Raw genomic sequence first — 18,908 nt, 5'->3', positions numbered from 1 at the left:
AGGCTTAAGTGTTTTGATGTTTGAACACAAATTTTTTTTGAAAAAGTCTTTATATCTAAGCTTTACATATCAGGAGTCCTCTATATCAATTGGTGATATTTTTGTACTAAACGTGTGTTATTTGTACTAAACGTGATCATTTGAATAACGTGAATATTAATTGACGTACTACACGAAGAAAAGATTCTGTCAAAATTAACCGATCTGTATAGTGATGGAATTTCTGTAATTAGGCTTAAGTGTTTTGTAATTAGGCTTAAGTGTTTTGATGTTTGAACATAAATTTTTTTTGAAAAAGGTTATATCTAAGCTTCACATATCAGGAATCCTCCATATCAATTGCTGATATTTTTGTACTAAAAGTGTGTTATTTGTGTTAAAAGAGACCATTTAAATGAAATGAATATTAATTGACGTTCCACGCGAAGAAAAAATTCTGTCAAAATTACCGATTTGTATAGTAATGGAATTTCTGGTCTAAAAAAAGCATAATTCTGGTTAATAAAGCTAAAATATAAGGTAAGGCCGATGGTCTGGGAAACATCCGTGAGATGATCTAAAGACATGCCATCGCAATTTCGAGCCTCTGCAGAGGGGATGGCTCCTCTGCTTTTCTGCTGCATCCTCAAAGAACTATGTTAGTATGTGCTCAAGCTAAGTTTAATAGAGCCTGCCCTCATAAATTGTTTGCAATTTTTTGTAACTTTAGACTACTTTTCCTTTGTGATATCATTCAAAGAATCCCTCAAATAATGTCGTTTATCTTCAAACATTAACTCTAAAAATGAAGGATTACTTTTGACTTGGGCTAGAAAGCCTAGGGCACTTTTTGTTTATCGCAAATTGCACTTCTTTATAGAATTGCACTTCTCTATAGAATTGCACTTCTTTATAGTTTTATGAGCATTAACTGATTTATAAAAAAAGTTTTAATTTTTTTAAAATGTTATTTGCAAGCTATGAAGTATTAAAAAATGTCTTGATCAAAATCATTGTGACTAGTAGCAATCATGACGAAAATCTAAAACTAGTGACCTTAAAAAATAACTAAATTATTATAAATCAAAAAATAATTATAGTGAAAAACATAGAATTACCTTTAAAATTAAAAAAAGTTACAATTAAAACTGTAAAAATTATTAAAATATAACTCTCGTTTTAAATACATATTATTTTCCTGCATATACTGTAAATACGTTAAAGTAAAATAAACAATAATATATTTGGTCCTTTTGTAATTTTATTATTTTCTCTGTTGTGTACAATTATGTGTGAAGTTAATAGAGTTTGATTGTAAATTGAATTAACTTGGATAAAATTTGCTTCTCAAGGAGTATTCACGATAGTTATGTTTTTCAAAATGCCGACCGGCCTGTGTAGGAGTCAGGGAACTGGCCTTGCATAAGAAAGATTCTGGGTTTGAATCCCAGGCAAGACATGGATGTTCTTTCATTCTCTGTACGATCTGTCCTTACTGCAGGAGCAACGCTGGCCCATATAATATGGTGTCCCTGAAGGAGTGGCCAATAAATCTGCCTTCAGATGCCTGTATGACGAAATGTCATTCTCCAGGTGGGCATTGAAAAAAAATGTTTTTCAAAATAAATAATCTAAATACGTAAATCTATTTATAATATTTGTGCATAAAAATTAAAATAAAAAACTAACGTGAATAAATAATTGAAAGTGAAAAACTGATTAAAAAACTGATTAAAAAATCAGGAGTGATGAACCTTTCATTATCATGTCACGTAAAATTTTCCTTGCAAAATTCTTCTGGTTATGGTAATTAAACATGATGATCAAACCATATATTAAAGGAAATTAAATTGATTAATAACAAGAACTTTAGTCACACTATCAGCTTTATGATTAATAGAGGGAAAAAAAACTCAGTTTCGTAAAAGTACGAATATTTGCTCCAATTCCCTTCAGAAAATAATTCATTTTTTACTTTTAATCACGATTTTTTTATTCCTATTAGAATAACTTAACTATAATTACCAAATTCCAAGAATTTCCTTTTTGGTTTGTATCTACAGTGACGAAAAAATTTGGCTAATACACCCACGCAGTCTAACAATCAAACACTCGTAATAATCATCTGGTATGACCCAATTTTCCTTTTACGTTCAATTCATATGAGAGGGAAAGTTCAAGTCTTCATTTTTTTTCTTTCTTTTCGCTATCGTACTTTCTTATTAACGTTTTCTTTATTGTTCTTTTTAATGCATGTTTTCATGTTCATTAGGTGCATGCCAGCGACATCGTCATTCCTTGAAGGTTTTCATTTTCTTTTTTTTTTAAAGAGTTGTCGAATTAGATTTCGGTGAGTGGAAGCAGTCGTTAGGTGTCATTGAGGCCGTGGGGTTACCTCTTAGGAATGTTTTTGGGTAATAAGAGTTGTTAATGGCTTGTTTCCCTTTTATATACATGTCTTTAGAAAGGTTCTTCAGAAATATCTTAAAAAAGTTGTTGAACAGGTGTAAAGGTAGGTTTTAACTACACCGAGAAAAAAGTGTAGTCAAAATTACCAGATTATGGTAAAATTTAGAGTATTTCTGGCTTTATGGTAGCACCAAAGAGCTTGGTAGTTTTTATCAAAGAGATTTGCTTGTGATTTTGGCAAAATTAACAGTAAAATATGATTGTGTTATATGTGATAAAATTAGATAAATGTGGTAAAAAGAATAATGCTTTTATGTTGTCTGATACCGCGCACTTTATTTAAAATTTATTTCTTTTAAAACGTGTTTCTAAAAACTTTTTTATTTAAAACAGAGGGAATTGAATAGAAAAAAATATTAATGCATTCAAAAGTAAAATTAATGGGAATATGGTACTAATTCGTGTTAGAGAAACGTAAAAAATCAGGCATATTATTATTGGCCCCAATAATGCTTAATTAATTTAGGCAATATAAGCATTCGTTGATTGATATTGTGTTATAATTATGTTAATTGATATAAGAAAAATTACGTACTAAAAATCAAAAGTAATGGAGATACTTATAAAGATGGAGATAATTAGAAAAAATACTTATTCATTTTAGGGAGCCGTAAGAAATCACCATATTATTATTAACTCTAACGCTTTATTAATATTGATAATATGTATTAATTGAAATAAAATAAAATAAGCTATGTGCTAAAAAGCAAAGTTAAAGGAGAAAAGGTTAATTGAAAATACGTTTAGGAAGACCGTAAAAAATCGCCATTTACAGATGATGTTTGTTGTGTTCGATTGATGGGGCAACATGTACTAATGGTATTACTGTAATTGGTGCAGTTTTGATAAGAATTCTACAACGGGTTTTTCGTAGTTTTAGAAATTTTTTTTTTTCAGTGGTAGCAAAGGTAGGAAATATAATCAGAATTAAAAGAACTTTGTTCCACCACTACTTATAAATATTTTAACAGTAAATTAAGGATCAGATAGAGAAATGGTTATGCTTTAAAATCCTTCTATCAAGAATTCTATTTTTTTTTTAAATTTTTCTTTAGTTGGCTGGCACTGACAAATATATTTTTCACAACTCAAATGTTGAAGGATTATGTAATTTGTACCAAATATACTAATACAGGTATAAAATATTATATTGATATATTTAATGATTATTAAAATAGCACCAATACTAAGCAGTTTTAATACCGATACTTGGGAAATAAGTGTTTTATGACCCCTTGAAAGGGATATGTACTGGAGTAAATTAATTAATAGTGGTAAATTTCGATTATTATGAATTGGTCTCGAGCAATAGCATCATGCCAAGTGATGCTAAATACATTTATCTTTATTCTAATGGGATGAAATACAAAGAAAAGTGTTTTACTTACTTCAATAATGTAAACCCATGAAAAGGGTAATTATTATAGGTATATTAAATAAATATTAAGGTATATTATTAAGGTATATTACGATATTAAGATATATTAAATAAAAAATTAAAATTATTTTAGCTATATTAATTTACAAATTTAGTAGAAGAACCAGTTAAGTGACATTTTCTGAAGGGAAACAAAGTTGTATCTGAACTACTTTATTACCAATTTATTTAAAGAAGGGACTAAAAATTATTTACCATTACCTAATTTGAAATAAAAATCATGCAAGCATACTAAAAACCGCTGTGATTAGTTATGTTAAGATTAAAGGGAAGGTAAAAGCAGTTCTGTTACATTAAACATATCCAGATTGATGCAACCAGTGTTTGTTATTTTCTCTGAATCATTAATTACCCTAACGATTTCACTTACTTGGCTCATCCATCAAACTCTTATGCTTTTTAGTTTTAAACATGATTTCATAGTGTTTCTCAGAATTGATTTATTGATTCTTTACTTATTTTTTATTCAACCTGTGAGAAGAACGGGTATCCAGTTAGTTAAAAATAATAATGAAATAAAATAAAAACATCAAAAAAATTTAGGGCGGGGAAAATAATTTTGTATTTGTCAGACCAATATTACTAAAAACCGTAGAGCACACCAAACTTCTTAGACTTAGACTTCTATCTTCTAACTTCTTTTATACTTCTTTTTAGACTTCTATCACCATCGAAAATTTTCCGAGGTCTTTCGAAAAAGATTTGCATAACTTTTTTTGTTTAATATGTGACAGAAATAATATTATTTTCTTCTTTTAAACACAATTGAAGTTTTAGTTTTTATTTTAAATTTAATTTTATCATCTTTAGTTTTAAGTTTATTTGCTTGTTTTTGCTGTTAGTTGGTTGAAATTTTGACAGATGATAAATTTTGAATGCGCGATTTAGGATACGATAGGACCTTAGGTTTGATTGGCCTTACGAGTTCTCACTCAGTTTCAAACACAGTATGATGAGTCAGAAATAGAAAATCGGATTGAAGATAAAGTTTTTAGCAATGATATGGTGATAGATTCTGCTAGTAAGGGTAATAAAATAAATGAAACTTGCATCGTCATCCAGCAGTAAATGTCAGATTGTTATTTAATCAATATATTAATCGGACATGGTTAAATCCTCTTTAGCGATAATGTGGCAATTCATTTCGCTTGAACCGTGGTGATTCAGGGAATAGAGCTCTCACCTCCCGAGTTCAAATCCCAACGATAGCTGGTCGATAATAGTGTTACTTCCAGCTCGCATCGACTGCTGTAAAGACGTAAAATATTACCATTTTTGTTGTTGATATTTTTCGTGACAAACTGTTTCAAAGTTATTTGATCTTGAAAATGGTTCATTTTTTTGCTGCAACTCTTTTGTAATGATGTGTGTCTTGTGTGTTGTGTGGAATAGTATCTATTAGGTTGAAATCATTTTAAAAATCCAAGTATAGATTGAATCAAACTAAAATTTTATTACAAACTCAATGTACTTAAATAGAATAGTTTCATAAATTAAATCTGACGTAAAAGCTTCAAATATCACTAAAATTTCCTGAGAGTCGTGAAACCTGTATTCCAAAAAATAAATATAGATTCCTCAAAATGAAGGGATGTTTTGAGGACAGAAATATAAAAGACCAAACTACACCAAATATGACAGAAATTTCATTTCATTAATTTAATAAACTAAATGTTTCTGAAAATTGGTATCATCACTAAACTGAAAGTATAGTGACAGTACCTGTCAAGATTTGTGGTAACACATATCATGGTAATAGGTACTATAATTTAACAGAAAGCATAGTGATAGCACTTGTTAGGGTCATAAAATCCTAAAACCGGTACTTTCATATCATAAAATCATAAATCACACTTATCATAAAGCCGGTACTATCATGTAATAGAAAGTGTAGTGACGGTACCTGTTAAGATTTGTGGATTCTATGGAGATGACGATAGTTTTAGTTTTCTCAAGTCCATTCAATTTTTACACAGGTTTCGACAAAAAGTTGCATTTAATTTTGAATTTTTTTTCAATAATTTAAACATACAAAATGTAATTGCTATAAAAATAGTTAGTTTTCAGACACGTTACGTTTCATTAATAAGATATGTGAATGTTTTCTGAATCTACAAAACAAGGTCTTAAAAATTTTAGATGTTAATCACTGTGGATAAACTTTTGTTAAATTAGAAATAGATAGCTCAGTTACTTAGATAAGCTGATAAAAGTAAAACTTTCTAAGTCACCTGATGAACGACTTATTTCTTACTCCAATCACGTTCAATTATAAGTATTTTTGTAAGCCAAGAAGACAACGAAAATACCCGTAGGGTAGAGAAACAAGGAAGGAGGAAAGTAAGAACTTTCATCAAGACATTTAGTGTCTAATGATAAAATAATAAATATTGTTTAAGTCTAGAATGTCTTAACTTTCTTCACGTATGTTTTCTTTAGGAAACAGTTATCAGTGATTAAAAAGCGGCGGAGAACAGAATAATTCCAAAACTGAACAGCGTGCTGCTAAATTTTCAAAAATATCGAATTTTACATTTATACAATTCAAGAAAGTTTATCTGAAACCAACCGTTTTATAAATTACTAAATTTAACGATATTTTTTTATCTGTTTACGTAATATAAAACGATATTTTTAACGCCGTTCATTTGCGAACATATTTGAAAAAAAAATAATGGAAAGTTATATTGTGGATAAAATGGATGTTTACTATAGAAATAAGGTAAATTTTAGCATATAAGAATTTTTCAATGCTGAATTATGTTTTAGATCTACTGAATATATTAAAAGCTTTCTTCAAAAATTGAGATTTAGCTGTTAGTACTACTGTAGGTAAAAAGGAAAAAAATTAAGAAATTTTGAGCTTTCAACTCGTAAATGCTTCAGTCTCAATGCTAAAATATTTAAAAAATATACGTTAAACTGTTTAAAAGAATACTACTTAAAAAATTTAAATGGTACGTTAAGATTCTTATGAAAGACTAATGTTTCAAGGTATTATTTTAAATTAGTACACAAATTTTTCAACGCTAATGCATTTTAATTTTTATTGCAATTGTATTTTATGAATAATAAATTGCATTATTTGTTTTTAGAAAGTTAAGTTAAGGGATAAGGTATTTTTATTTGATATCGATTCCTGTTATGTTATGCTTACTTCCAAGGTGTCTCTTAGATTTATAAAAAAAAAATGAGCATAGTTATTAACAAAAATAAAAACGCTGTGAATTTTGGTTTATCAAGTAATGGAAGACATAGAAATTATGTGGCAAGAAAATGACTTTGTGATATGCTTTAATAAATAATGAATCGAAACCTTGAAAAAATGAAGTAGAAAAAGTAAAAAAAAGCTCTTGCCTTCATTCGGTATTAGCTACTAAGAGTAACTTAAGTAATTTTGCAGGATAAATTCCGGACGACAATTTTATCAAAACCGATTTGAGTTCGAGAGTTAATTTTCAGTTGAATTAAGTTAAAATCAGTTGAATGTTTTAATGAAGTTATGGATTTCATATTTTAATTCTATGTTCGTTCTAAATCTAATTAAATTAAGATGATTTCATTATAAATTTATACGTTTCACATCTTTAATCACCAAATTCGAATTTTTAACTTGAATGTATAAATATTTTTAAATATGAACACAAACAATTCTTTTATAATTGGTCTGTTTTTTATTTGCATTAAAATTTTTTCTCATTTTTAAATTCATTTCCATTTCCATCCCTCCGTTTTTTTTCTTCTTTTTCATACATGTGAGCACTTTAGCTGTTAATCCTAGTGTTACATTAATTAATTAATAAGGCACAAAGGAAATTTTTTGCTATTGGTCAGTGGAATATTGTAGAATTTTTAAAAGTTTTTTTAAGCCACTTTTTAAAACACGTGGTCATCTTTTTTAAAAATTGAAAGTTTTAAACAACTAAATAAACCTAATATTAATAATGTAAGACATTTCACTCGAAGCATTTCTCAAAATATGGCAATTTCTAAAACGAGAAAAAAAATTTAAGGAACTACTTACATTAAATAAAGTAATTTTTAAAATATGATAAACTATTCATAATAATTCCTTATTTGTTTAAAAAAATAATGAATGTAATGAAAAAAAAGTGTCGAGTGGGTAGCGACTAGCAGGCAAGTTTTCAATTGCCATTTGATGTATTTATAGTAGCCCTGTGAACAGTGGCGCAGCTCATTTTGCCTTGCTTATATATAATAAATAAGAGCCACCTTTTAAAAAAAGAGCTCTTGAATTGATAAATGTCTTAAATAGGAAAGTGACTTATGTAATCTTCAAATAGTGGTAATAAAAAGTATTAAACTGTTATTTTACTATGTATGCTGGAATCTTAAATTTTAATTTAATACAGTAAAATAACTGAATAACACAAAAAATAAATTGAAAAAATAAGAAAGAGAAAAAACAAAAACCAACCTAAAAACAACTAACTCTTCTAATAGTTCTCAACTACCAAAAAACATCAACTAGTCATACTAAGTTTTTAAGTAATTGATGCAATTACAATCACAATAGCGTAACTAACAATAACTTAGAGCATAATCTTACGCAATTCACTTAGAATGCGAAAAAAAACTCTCTTAACTAAAACAATAAGCCGATGTCTGTACGGCAATAAAACACATAACACCCATCTTTATACAGCTTTTCGCAAGTCTGTTTTTCATTTTAATTTTCCTATTAAAAGATGTTCATTTAAATATGGATACCCACACCCTTCAAAAATCACTGCCTTTCCAAAACAGATATCCACTTTTCCCTTCATTGAAATATCTGGTTTCTTGAAAAAAAGAATTTAAAAAAGAAAAAAGAACCGGCTTATCTAGTTGATAGGCATCACGAGACGCCGGCTTACCTGTATAAGCCTTCTGCTTACCTGCCTACCTTTAGAACACCCACACTCACGCCCGCTCGTGAAAAGTTTTCTTTCATTGATGAAATCTAGTTCAAATCGAGTTGGATAAGAAGCTACCACTCATTTTTATTTATTGTTTGGAGTCATATTCGAAGTTTCACCACGCCCAAAATTAAATCGGATAAAATAATCGCGAGAAATAAATCATGGTATTAATTGAAGGGAATTAATATTCCATGTAAATATAGATTGCATGTTTTGATTCAATTTTTTGAGAAGATAACAGTGGATCATAACAGTAGTTTTGACATCATGAAGTGATGAGCTTATAAAGCAATAAAATAGTTCAAAATTTCTTTGAAATTTTGTATTCAATTTTTTTGAGAAGATAACAGTCGGTAGTAACATCTGTTTTTACATCATAAGGTGTTGCGCTCATAAAACAATAAAATAAAATTTCTTTGAAATTTTGTATTCAATTTTTTGAGAAGACAACAGTCAATAGTAACATCTGTTTTTACATCATAAGGTGATGCGCTCATAAAATAATAAAATAAAATTTCTTTGAAATTTTGTATTCAATTTTTTGAGAAGATAACAGTCGGTAGTAACATCTGTTTTGACATCATAAGGTGATGCGCTCATAAAACAATAAAATAAAATTTCTTTGAAATTTTTTATTCAATTTTTTGAGAAGACAACAGTCGGTAATATCAGTAGTTTTGACATCATAAAGTGATGAGCTCATAAAGCAATAAAATAGTTCAAAATTTCTTTGAAATTTTGATTAAATTCCTGGAGAGATAAATACTAGGTAGCATTAGTGATTTTGCCCTCGTAAAGTGATTAGTTCATAAAGTAATGAAATAGTTTAAAATTCATTTGAAATTTTGAGTCAATTTTTGGAAAAGATAATTGTAACAGCGGTTTTGAAAACATAAAGTGAGGAGCTAATAGGGCAATAAAAAAATTCAAAATTCGTTTGAAATAGTACATACTACTTTCCAGCAAATGGATGTATGTATTACTGATTTCGAATGAAATGTTAGAATAACTAATTTTTATTAATGAATATTTTATTTTGTGATTGCTATTTAGTTCAATGGCATTAGAATTTGTAATAGTGATTATGTAATAACAAATATCTGTTACAATAATCGAATGTATAAAATAATGAGATGAGAAGTTTATTTGTATATAAATAGTAAATTTCTCATCTTTTATATGATGAAAAAAATGCTAGTAAAATTACAATACTGAATCGCAATGATGTTTCTGATAAAAAAAAAGCTCATATTGATAAAATTACTAAATTTTATCATATTTAGTAAATTTTTAAAACCGTAATTAATTATTAATTTTACCAAAATCATGTGCAAAACACTTCGGTAAAAAATTATCGAACTATTTGATATTCCAGTGAAGTCAGAAACACGTTAAATTTTACCATATTCTGGTAGTTTTGACCATACCTTTCATCTCAGTGTAGTATTATGTATTTTTTTGTAATTAATGTTTCATATTAATATGCATTATTCATATTTAGTTTCTACAAAGGATAATAGTAATTAGGTACTAAGTAATGACAGATAACCGTTATATAGATGAATTTACAAAGTAATGATACGATAAAACGAAAATCATGCGTATAAAAATAACAAATTCTTAAACCTATATTATTATTAAATTTTTTACAGCTGTTTCATAATAATTTTATTTTATTGAAAAGCATATTTTTTATAGGTTTTAAGTAAGTAAATTGAGTCAAAGATAAATTTGAATGTAACAAACTATCAAGTTGTATAAGCTGCAAGATGTGTAAGCTACAAGTTTTAAGTACCATAAGCTTTCATTTATTATTAGTGTCATGAATAAAATCCTTATCACTCAAAGTTCCCTCACTTTTTCCTTAAATTTAATTTCAACGTGTTTTATTGAATTAAGTAACCAAATTTAGTAAGCAACTACTTTCAAAGCTTTTTCTAAGTTTATAAGTAATTTTTTTAAAAAAAATATACTGTTTTCAGGGTTTTATAAGATTTTAAAAATAACATTTTAATGAACGAATTAAATGTAGTTTTCATGCTCTTATAAGATTTTAAAATTAGTGTTTTCTTGGATAAAAAAATACAACTCTATGAAAAGTTTATCAGAAAAGCATAAAATAATAACTATAAAAACTTAATACATTAAATTAATAAAAATTATTTTGAACTTATCAAGAATATTTATTTATCTTTTTTCATATGCGTGACAATGAAATAAATTTCACACTATTTTAGAGAAAAAACATAAAAACAGCTCACTCAATAGAAACCCTATTCTACTAATATAAGTTTTCACAAAAACAAGGCATACTTCAAATTTTATAATAAAACTACAAAAAATGTAGGCAAAAAGAAAATCAACGACACAATTTATTAACTTAACTCTTTAAAATAATTGTTTGCATTTATTTATTTATTAATTTGCACTTTTTAAGTACAATGGAAGTGTTGAAAAGTCTGAAAAATTATTTAAGAAATTGACGAACGAACCAAAAGCTTGACGCTTATTTGTAAATGTAACGACATAAGGAATTATATCAATATAACTTTTGAGAAGAATTTTTTCAAAGGCAGTTTTTGATTTTCTAGAGGTTGCAATTTTTTGCTTCAACATTATAAAATGTAAACTATCAAAAGACAAACAAGTCGAATAAATAAAGCACACTGTAGAACATCACAGAAAAAGACATTTTTCTGTTTTAGTAAAAAAATATTAAATAATGTATTAGTTATATAATGTACTAGAATAATGTACTAGTTTTAAGGTTGTATTTGAATAATAAATTTGTTTACTTTCGCTTAGCAAAAATATTTTTACGAAAGAATTTTAATTTCATTAATTTATCTATACTTTTAAGCTTATTTAAATGGTTAAATTAGTAATTTGAGATATCAAGATAAATTCAAGGCAAAAACTAGATATAACTACAAACTAAACATTATGTTAATTTAACTGTAATATTATAATAATAATTACTATATTATAGTAATTAACGTAATATAATATAGTAATTATATAATTATAGTAATTAACGTAAATTTAACTATCAATCAAAAGATGCAATTGTTATGTTAGAAAATGATAAACAAAATATACCTTATGTGAAAAGTAACCATCTATAATATACTTTATGTTATAATACTAAATTTCCTTTTTAATCATTTAGCACTTATTCCTTCTTAAATCATTTAATACTTATTGTTTTAAGTAATATGCTTTAATTAATGCACATAATATACATAATATACTATGTAAGGAATAAGTATCTATAATGCACTTTATGGTATAATACTAAATTTCTTTTTTAATCAATTAACAGTTGTTTCTTTATTAGTCATTAAAGATTTATTGTTTTAAGTAATTGTTTAATACTTAAGATTCCGAGATGTATTAATTGTTGCACTAAACAAAAAGTAAGATCAAAACTACCAGAATATTGTAAACTTTACCGTGTTTCTGTCTCTACGAGAGCACCAGAAAGCACGGGAATTTTTACCAGCACTTTTGTAATGATTTTGGTAAAATTGTCAATGAAATATTGCTTTATAATGTGTATTAAAATTTGGCAAATGTGGTGAAATTTGGTAGTTGTAATATGACACCTAAAACCATTCGGTTAAATTTATTTTTCAGCTTTGTATTTGTTACTAAATCTGTGCTAACAAAAACTATAAGTTTGAAAATTAGAATTTCCGGTAAATCGTTACCATAGGGCAAGTCTTGAAAATAGGCGCCTGTTTTTGAGCTCTTGAAACATGTCGACTGTTATTTCTTATTTATATATTTTTGAAGCGAATAAGTTTTTAATCAAGTAATAATAAACAGATGATTTAAATACTTTATATTTTGGTTTTATTTAGCAGATTTATTTTTTTACCAGAAATATCTTTACAAAACAGTACAATAATTTCCCCAGGTGTTTTTGGTTTCAATTTGATAATTTGATTAAATATTAGTTGCTGTCATTAATAAATTGTTGAATTTTTAAATTAGATAATCGTTTTTCTCCATACATAATCCTTCTTCTCCATTAGAAGTTTTTGTTAAAAAGATGAAAAAGATATAGAGATAAGCCTAGGTATAGAAACGAAATGCTTTAAAAAGAGGTAAAGGAACGATTATTTCCTAGACATCTCAAATAATGTATATAAATTTACGTTTTAACATATAAATGTAAGTGAAGTTTAAGTTGATCATTTGATTCAAAGATCACGTTCATGAGTTACATATGTCTCAATCAAAACCAAGGAAACTAGTTTTACTGCTGCGTTTTTATTGTAAATAAAAGAAAACTACCGCATTTACCTGAATAAAAGTCACGTGTTTAATGGTAGAGCTCGTGGGCGTTCGAAGCACATAAATTTTTTTATGAATCATCAGTAAAAGTAGTTTTACGTTTGGCTCTCTTCTTTATCATCGACATTTTTTAAAGGCGTGTATGGAACAAAAAATAAATTGAACCGATGGTTAGATTTAATTGCACACTTTTAACAAAAGCATAACAGAGTAATTTTGTGGGTTTAAGTCATTAACAAGCCTTAAGGAATTTTCAACCAAAAAACACAGATTTAATGATAAATAATTGCTTGTGCAAAGCGTGTTTTCCTTTTGCTGTTTAAAGCAAATTAGAACAAATGACAAATTAACAATGAAAAGAGCTAAATGAAAAAAAAAAGAAAAAATTAGCAATTTTGCAAAATTGTGTTTGTTTCAGAATCATTAAAAAATTTAAATTAATTTAAAGTAAAAATGAAGTCGATTGAATGAACTAAGTGGAAACAAAAATAAAATTTGTTTTCATTATTTTAGAAAATTCAAATACCATTAATAAATAATAATTTAAATATATAATATTGGGTTAAAGTTTTATTCTAATAATGCAATTTCCAATTTTGTAAGCTTTTGTTTCATGTTGGTACAGTGCGAAAAATTAAAAAAAACGGACCACCCTGAATAACTTTAGATCTAATGATCGGATCTTTACGTTCTAGAACTCAATCTCAATGGTTCGAGGGGATGATCTCAAAAATACTAATTATTTAGTGCAGAATATATTTTAAGTTATGAAATCAGACACAAAAATGCCCTTTCTGTGAGTAAATATAAATTTATTTCAACGGAATCGGGTTTTTGAGCCTTAAATTATAGAGGGTAGCCGTAATCTGGGAAATATGGTCCCAATAGTTAGGTCAGGAGAGCGGTTATGAATTTGGACGCCTTAATGTTAATTTTACTTTTTGCGTATTTAGCTATATTTCGATAACTTTTTACGCGAATCAAAATATCTTTGCATACATTAATAAAATTTCTCGTTGCAAAGATAATTCTACGCGAAAAAAAAACTTTTAGAGAATATTTATTATTTTGTTTAATAACAGGCAAAAAAATTTTGAATTTAAAGGTGTACAAATTTTTACATCATTTTAAAGTATGTAATTTCAGATGGCAAAATGCAAAATTTGAGCAAAATTCGTGAGATACTTTCTGAGAAATCGAATTTTAAAAAAATCCTATATTTAAAATTCAATTTTTTAGGAGCAATTTCCCTCAAATTTACATTTTGCCATGTAAAATTTCATTTTTTTTAAAATGATGCAAAAATTGTATACCTGACAACTTTAAGTTTTTCGACTATTATTAAATGAAATACTAAATATTCACTGAAAGTTATTTTTTGCATGGAAGTACCTTTTCATAAAGGCATTTTATAATTGTATGAAGATTTTTTTGTGCAAAATGTTTTATACTATTCTGAATACTACTGTTTACTACTGTATTTTTCTGATTTTAGTTGTTATTCAATGGGTAAACTACTTGCAGAATCATTCGCAGTGGTTTTCGAAAATTATTTAAAAATAGAATAACTCATTTAAAAAAAATGTGAGAATAAACGAATTTTTCTTATGCTGTTTTATTACGGTACAAATTATATATTTTTAACCTTCAATAATATTGTATTAGTAAAATACAGGCTTTCAAGTATCCTAAAAACATTGCAGAATATTCAAAGAAAAAATATTATTCGATCATTATTATTTGAATTTTGAAGCTGAGCTGCACTTTAGGCCTAATTCTCTTTAGCATTCGTATATTGACTAAGTTCTTAAAAAATATTTTAAAATGGAAATATTCATTTAAATTCTCTGAATCTATGTTAGAATAAATAAATGGATATTTTTATAGTATATTTAGTATATATTCTGACGTGAATAATTATTTTTTTAGCTTTAATGTAATAAATTTGCTAAATGCACGCTTTTAAAAATACATTTTAGAACATTCAAGAACATGTAAAAATAGATATATTTTTAAAAGAAGTGAAAACCTCAGCTGAAGACAAATAACAAAACTATTTGCTGCATCGGCAATAAGGAAATAGAATAGTATTTTGAACTATTATTCTCAACAACAAAGGTTAATTGGATGATGGAAGCGACTCCAAAATGGCAATGATCTTTCAGAATATCACTTACTAATACAGGTAGTTTATTCGTAATCGTCTGCTTTCCACGAGAGTTAATTATGGTTGTCCCAAATTCATTCTAAAAACCGGTAATCTCTTATAAGCTTGATTATGTAGGCAATGCGAGTAGGTTTCACAAATGTACAGGTAGAGTTCACTGGTAAAGTCATTAGTCATTTACTTTAGTGTTTAATTGCCCTAACTCTCTATTGCCTCATTCCTTAAACAGATAACACGGAGTTTAAACTTCCGTAACCTTTGTCACCGCCTGCTTGCTCCGTGACACTTTCATTACTTTTTTGTTGTTGTTGCTGGAAACAGGTTGCTTAATTTATGAATGACACATTATTTTAGCGTCAAATATTCAAATTAAAACAGGTCTATGCTGTTATCATTGAACTTTATTAAAAGAAATTTTTTTTAAATTTTTGGACACTAATGTGTTGCATTTTAAAACATGTAATTATTTAAGTGAATACGTTGTATTTTAAGTATTTTTATTATTTGTTTCGACCAAAATATAATCTAAAATTTGCTGTTTTTCGAATAAACTAATATTTTACTTTCAAAGACTTTACAAGAACTTTACTTTACAAGAACTTATTACAAACTATAACTAATACTTCAATAATTGTAGTTTCATATAAAGAAAAACCCTTACACATTGAGAAAAAAAAAAGTAGATTTTCAACATATAATTTGTCTACAACAATTATCTTAGCAATATTGCTATGTTTCAAAAACACGCATTTTTATTTTTAATTTCACAAAAAGTCAATTTATTTTCAAAATCCATTTATTTTTTGTGATAATAACTGGATAATGTACTGAGGTAAGATTAGTATTTATTTTTATATTTATAGCAGCCACTGTAATGTTATTGGTTTATAATCTGCATAAAAAGTGCATCAGAGAAATTTTAATCTTCTCGTAGGTATGCTTTATTTGTTTAAATACAATAGTAACACATGTTAATGTAAATTGTTAAATTACAACTACGATTGTGAGGAATTTAGGTTCAAGATCTAGATGCTTTCAATGAAAACAAAAGGGTGACAAATTATTGATTTTTGTTTCCATACACAATCAACCATCAATTGTGCTAAGCCTAAAATGTATTTTTCGTCTATGCTAAGCTTTATTTTTATACCTAAAAATTTAACTGCAACTTGTTGCATTATATTTTTGATAATATTAATGCGTATTGGAGACTTTGTTAAATTCCTTCTATTGCAGCTGTAATAGCCACAGTCATTTTCAAATCCCAGGCCTGATTTGACTACTCTTAAAAATATTTAAATTTCATACTCATTTATTATGTTTCAAAATTTCATTCACCGAATGCTAAGTACAAGCAGTGAGGGCTCAGTGGTTAAGACACTGAACTGCCAGTATGAAGAACTAGAATTCAATCCCTAGTGGCGGCTTGATGCCCACCCAGCTTCATATCAATGGGCACCAGATTGTCAGGGAAGTGAAGACTGCCTGTGCGCAGTGCTAACCACAATCATGCCATTGGTCTCGAAATTGCAGAGCCTTAACCTCTATGACCCCCCTGACCCAGAACGGACTGTTTTTGGAATGGTTTACTTTCTTGATGTTATGTATTTCTGTACATCGGTTGTGAAAATTTTTTAAATAACTAATCAAGTCCTTTTTAGGAATAATATAGTCTTCCGTTCTGACGGTAAGGATTTCTTAATGTCTTTGAGATCCTTAAATATTGTTCCATTAGCTAACTTAGCTCCTTTAGTTTCTTAGCTAAGTTTTGGAAAAAGGAAAAAAGTCTGCACGATATTTTCCCCAAAAATATGGTGAATGCTTCATTTTTACAACCTCCGAAACAGAAACGATTGAAAAAGGAATAATGTTAGCGAATGTCGAAGACAACAAGAAAACACCGCCATAAGAATTGAAGAGTATTCCAAACGAAGACTTCAAAAGTTGCATCAGAAACTTTTACAGCCGACGTGTAAAGTGCGGCAGATGGAGGTTAAATCGAAACTTAACAATTGGGTATCGAATTATATTCTGTTCAACGAAAACTGATAGAGAAAGTAAGAACAGCCACTGAACACTTGGCATTATATTTGGCTGATTGACGCCAAACTTATGACAAGCAGCACTAATCTGACCAATGCTGAATAAGAAGGGACTCAGTGAGTAACTGGCAGATGTCGGTATTGTTGGCGATAGGCTACAAATTTTTATGGTGACTTCTACAAACAGTTCTCGCTGAAATGATTAGAAAATTTTTTTTTTCCTGAGTGATGAAATTAGTCTTGGAAATTAACAGTCGAGCTTTGCATTATGCATTGCATGTGTCATTCATTTGTCTATGCGTAATCTTTATTTAAGTAGTCTTAACTTAATTAAAGGATATAATTGCAACTCGTTACATTATAGTGGCAACTATGCTACTGGTATGCGATCTAGTGGATTTTAGACTCAGCTACCAATATAATCACCACAAGTCGTCCATTAAATTAAATATAGGTTTCCCACCAGACTAAGTTTTATTTCCGTACAAGTAGTGGTAACTCGTTGCTATAGCACAATCGTGGTGTGAATCTGTTTATGAGGTAGATATAAAAAGCGTGCAAGAGTATTTTAGTTTCTGGTGAAGATAATGGCCAGGTTATGAAGCCATCCGTAGTCTACTCCTTCAACCCTTTAGCTGAGAATTTTGCCAGCTTAGAAATGACGTGATAATTGTCGAATAATTTCATAATAAAATGTTGCGCCGTATCTGTTAAATAAAATTGAATAAATGAAACTGCCTCATAGTAAATGGTTGACCTTCGTGTGCTTTTATCAGCTACCAGCAAGTATTTTGTTTACATTGCATGCACGCAAGCATTCATTAGGCCACCGTTATGAGAAAAACATTAAACTGAAAATAGCGTGTCCGTTTTAATTTTTTAGACAAGCGTGACCTTGCGTTACAAATGTTGCATACAATAGGCCGGAAATGTCGTCTGCGGAAAGAAAGGTATATTAGTCACGTGTATGTGGCAACAGTTGTGATGAGATTTGGAGGCGGGAGAGATAATTTGAGATCACAAATTATTTTCTTTTTTCGATTTTTGTTAATTGTGTATTGTATTTCATTTTTATTGTAGAGATTTCTATCTATGTATTGTCGAAAACGTATTATAAAATTCGCCCTTATAAAAGGTTGAATATTGCATATTTTTAATTTTAGGATTTTGAAAAATACTCTTTCAAATAAAAGTCGAAGGAGGAATTTGTTTTAGTTATATTCCATACAATTTTTCATACAATAATAAACAAATTTTTAGTCACATCATTATACCGAATCGATATTGAATGATTATCAAAGAATGCAATTAAATATGCGGGTACCGTGTACGTTTTCAAGTAAACGAAGCATTTTTAATTATTTTTCGAAAAGTTTATTAATTTAAGTTGAATTAAGTTAATAATGCAAAGCATAAAATCAACCCATCTTATTAAGTAAAGGGTTACTTTCTCATTCTCGATGAATTTAAATGCTTCTTGAAATTGAAAGATTTGCTTTCAAATTCGTAATTTATTTACAAATGTGTAGATGCATGAGATGTTTTTTTTGGCGTATAAATTATTGCTAATAGCTTAAATTTTATGATTTAAT

General features: G+C 27.9%; 1 protein-coding gene across 2 annotated transcripts in view; it reads left to right on the top strand.

Moving 5' to 3' along the window:
• Positions 1-18,908, top strand: part of chas (chascon) — a 77,929-nt gene that overhangs the window by 8,676 nt on the left and 50,345 nt on the right. The window lies entirely within an intron of this gene.

The sequence above is a fragment of the Parasteatoda tepidariorum genome, chromosome 4, assembly GCF_982258835.1.
Source record: "Parasteatoda tepidariorum strain Cologne lab strain chromosome 4, Ptep-v5.0, whole genome shotgun sequence".
Taxonomy (NCBI): Eukaryota; Metazoa; Arthropoda; class Arachnida; order Araneae; family Theridiidae; genus Parasteatoda; species Parasteatoda tepidariorum.
Note: the sequence above shows the minus strand (reverse complement) of the source record. Positions and strands in the feature narration are given on the sequence as shown.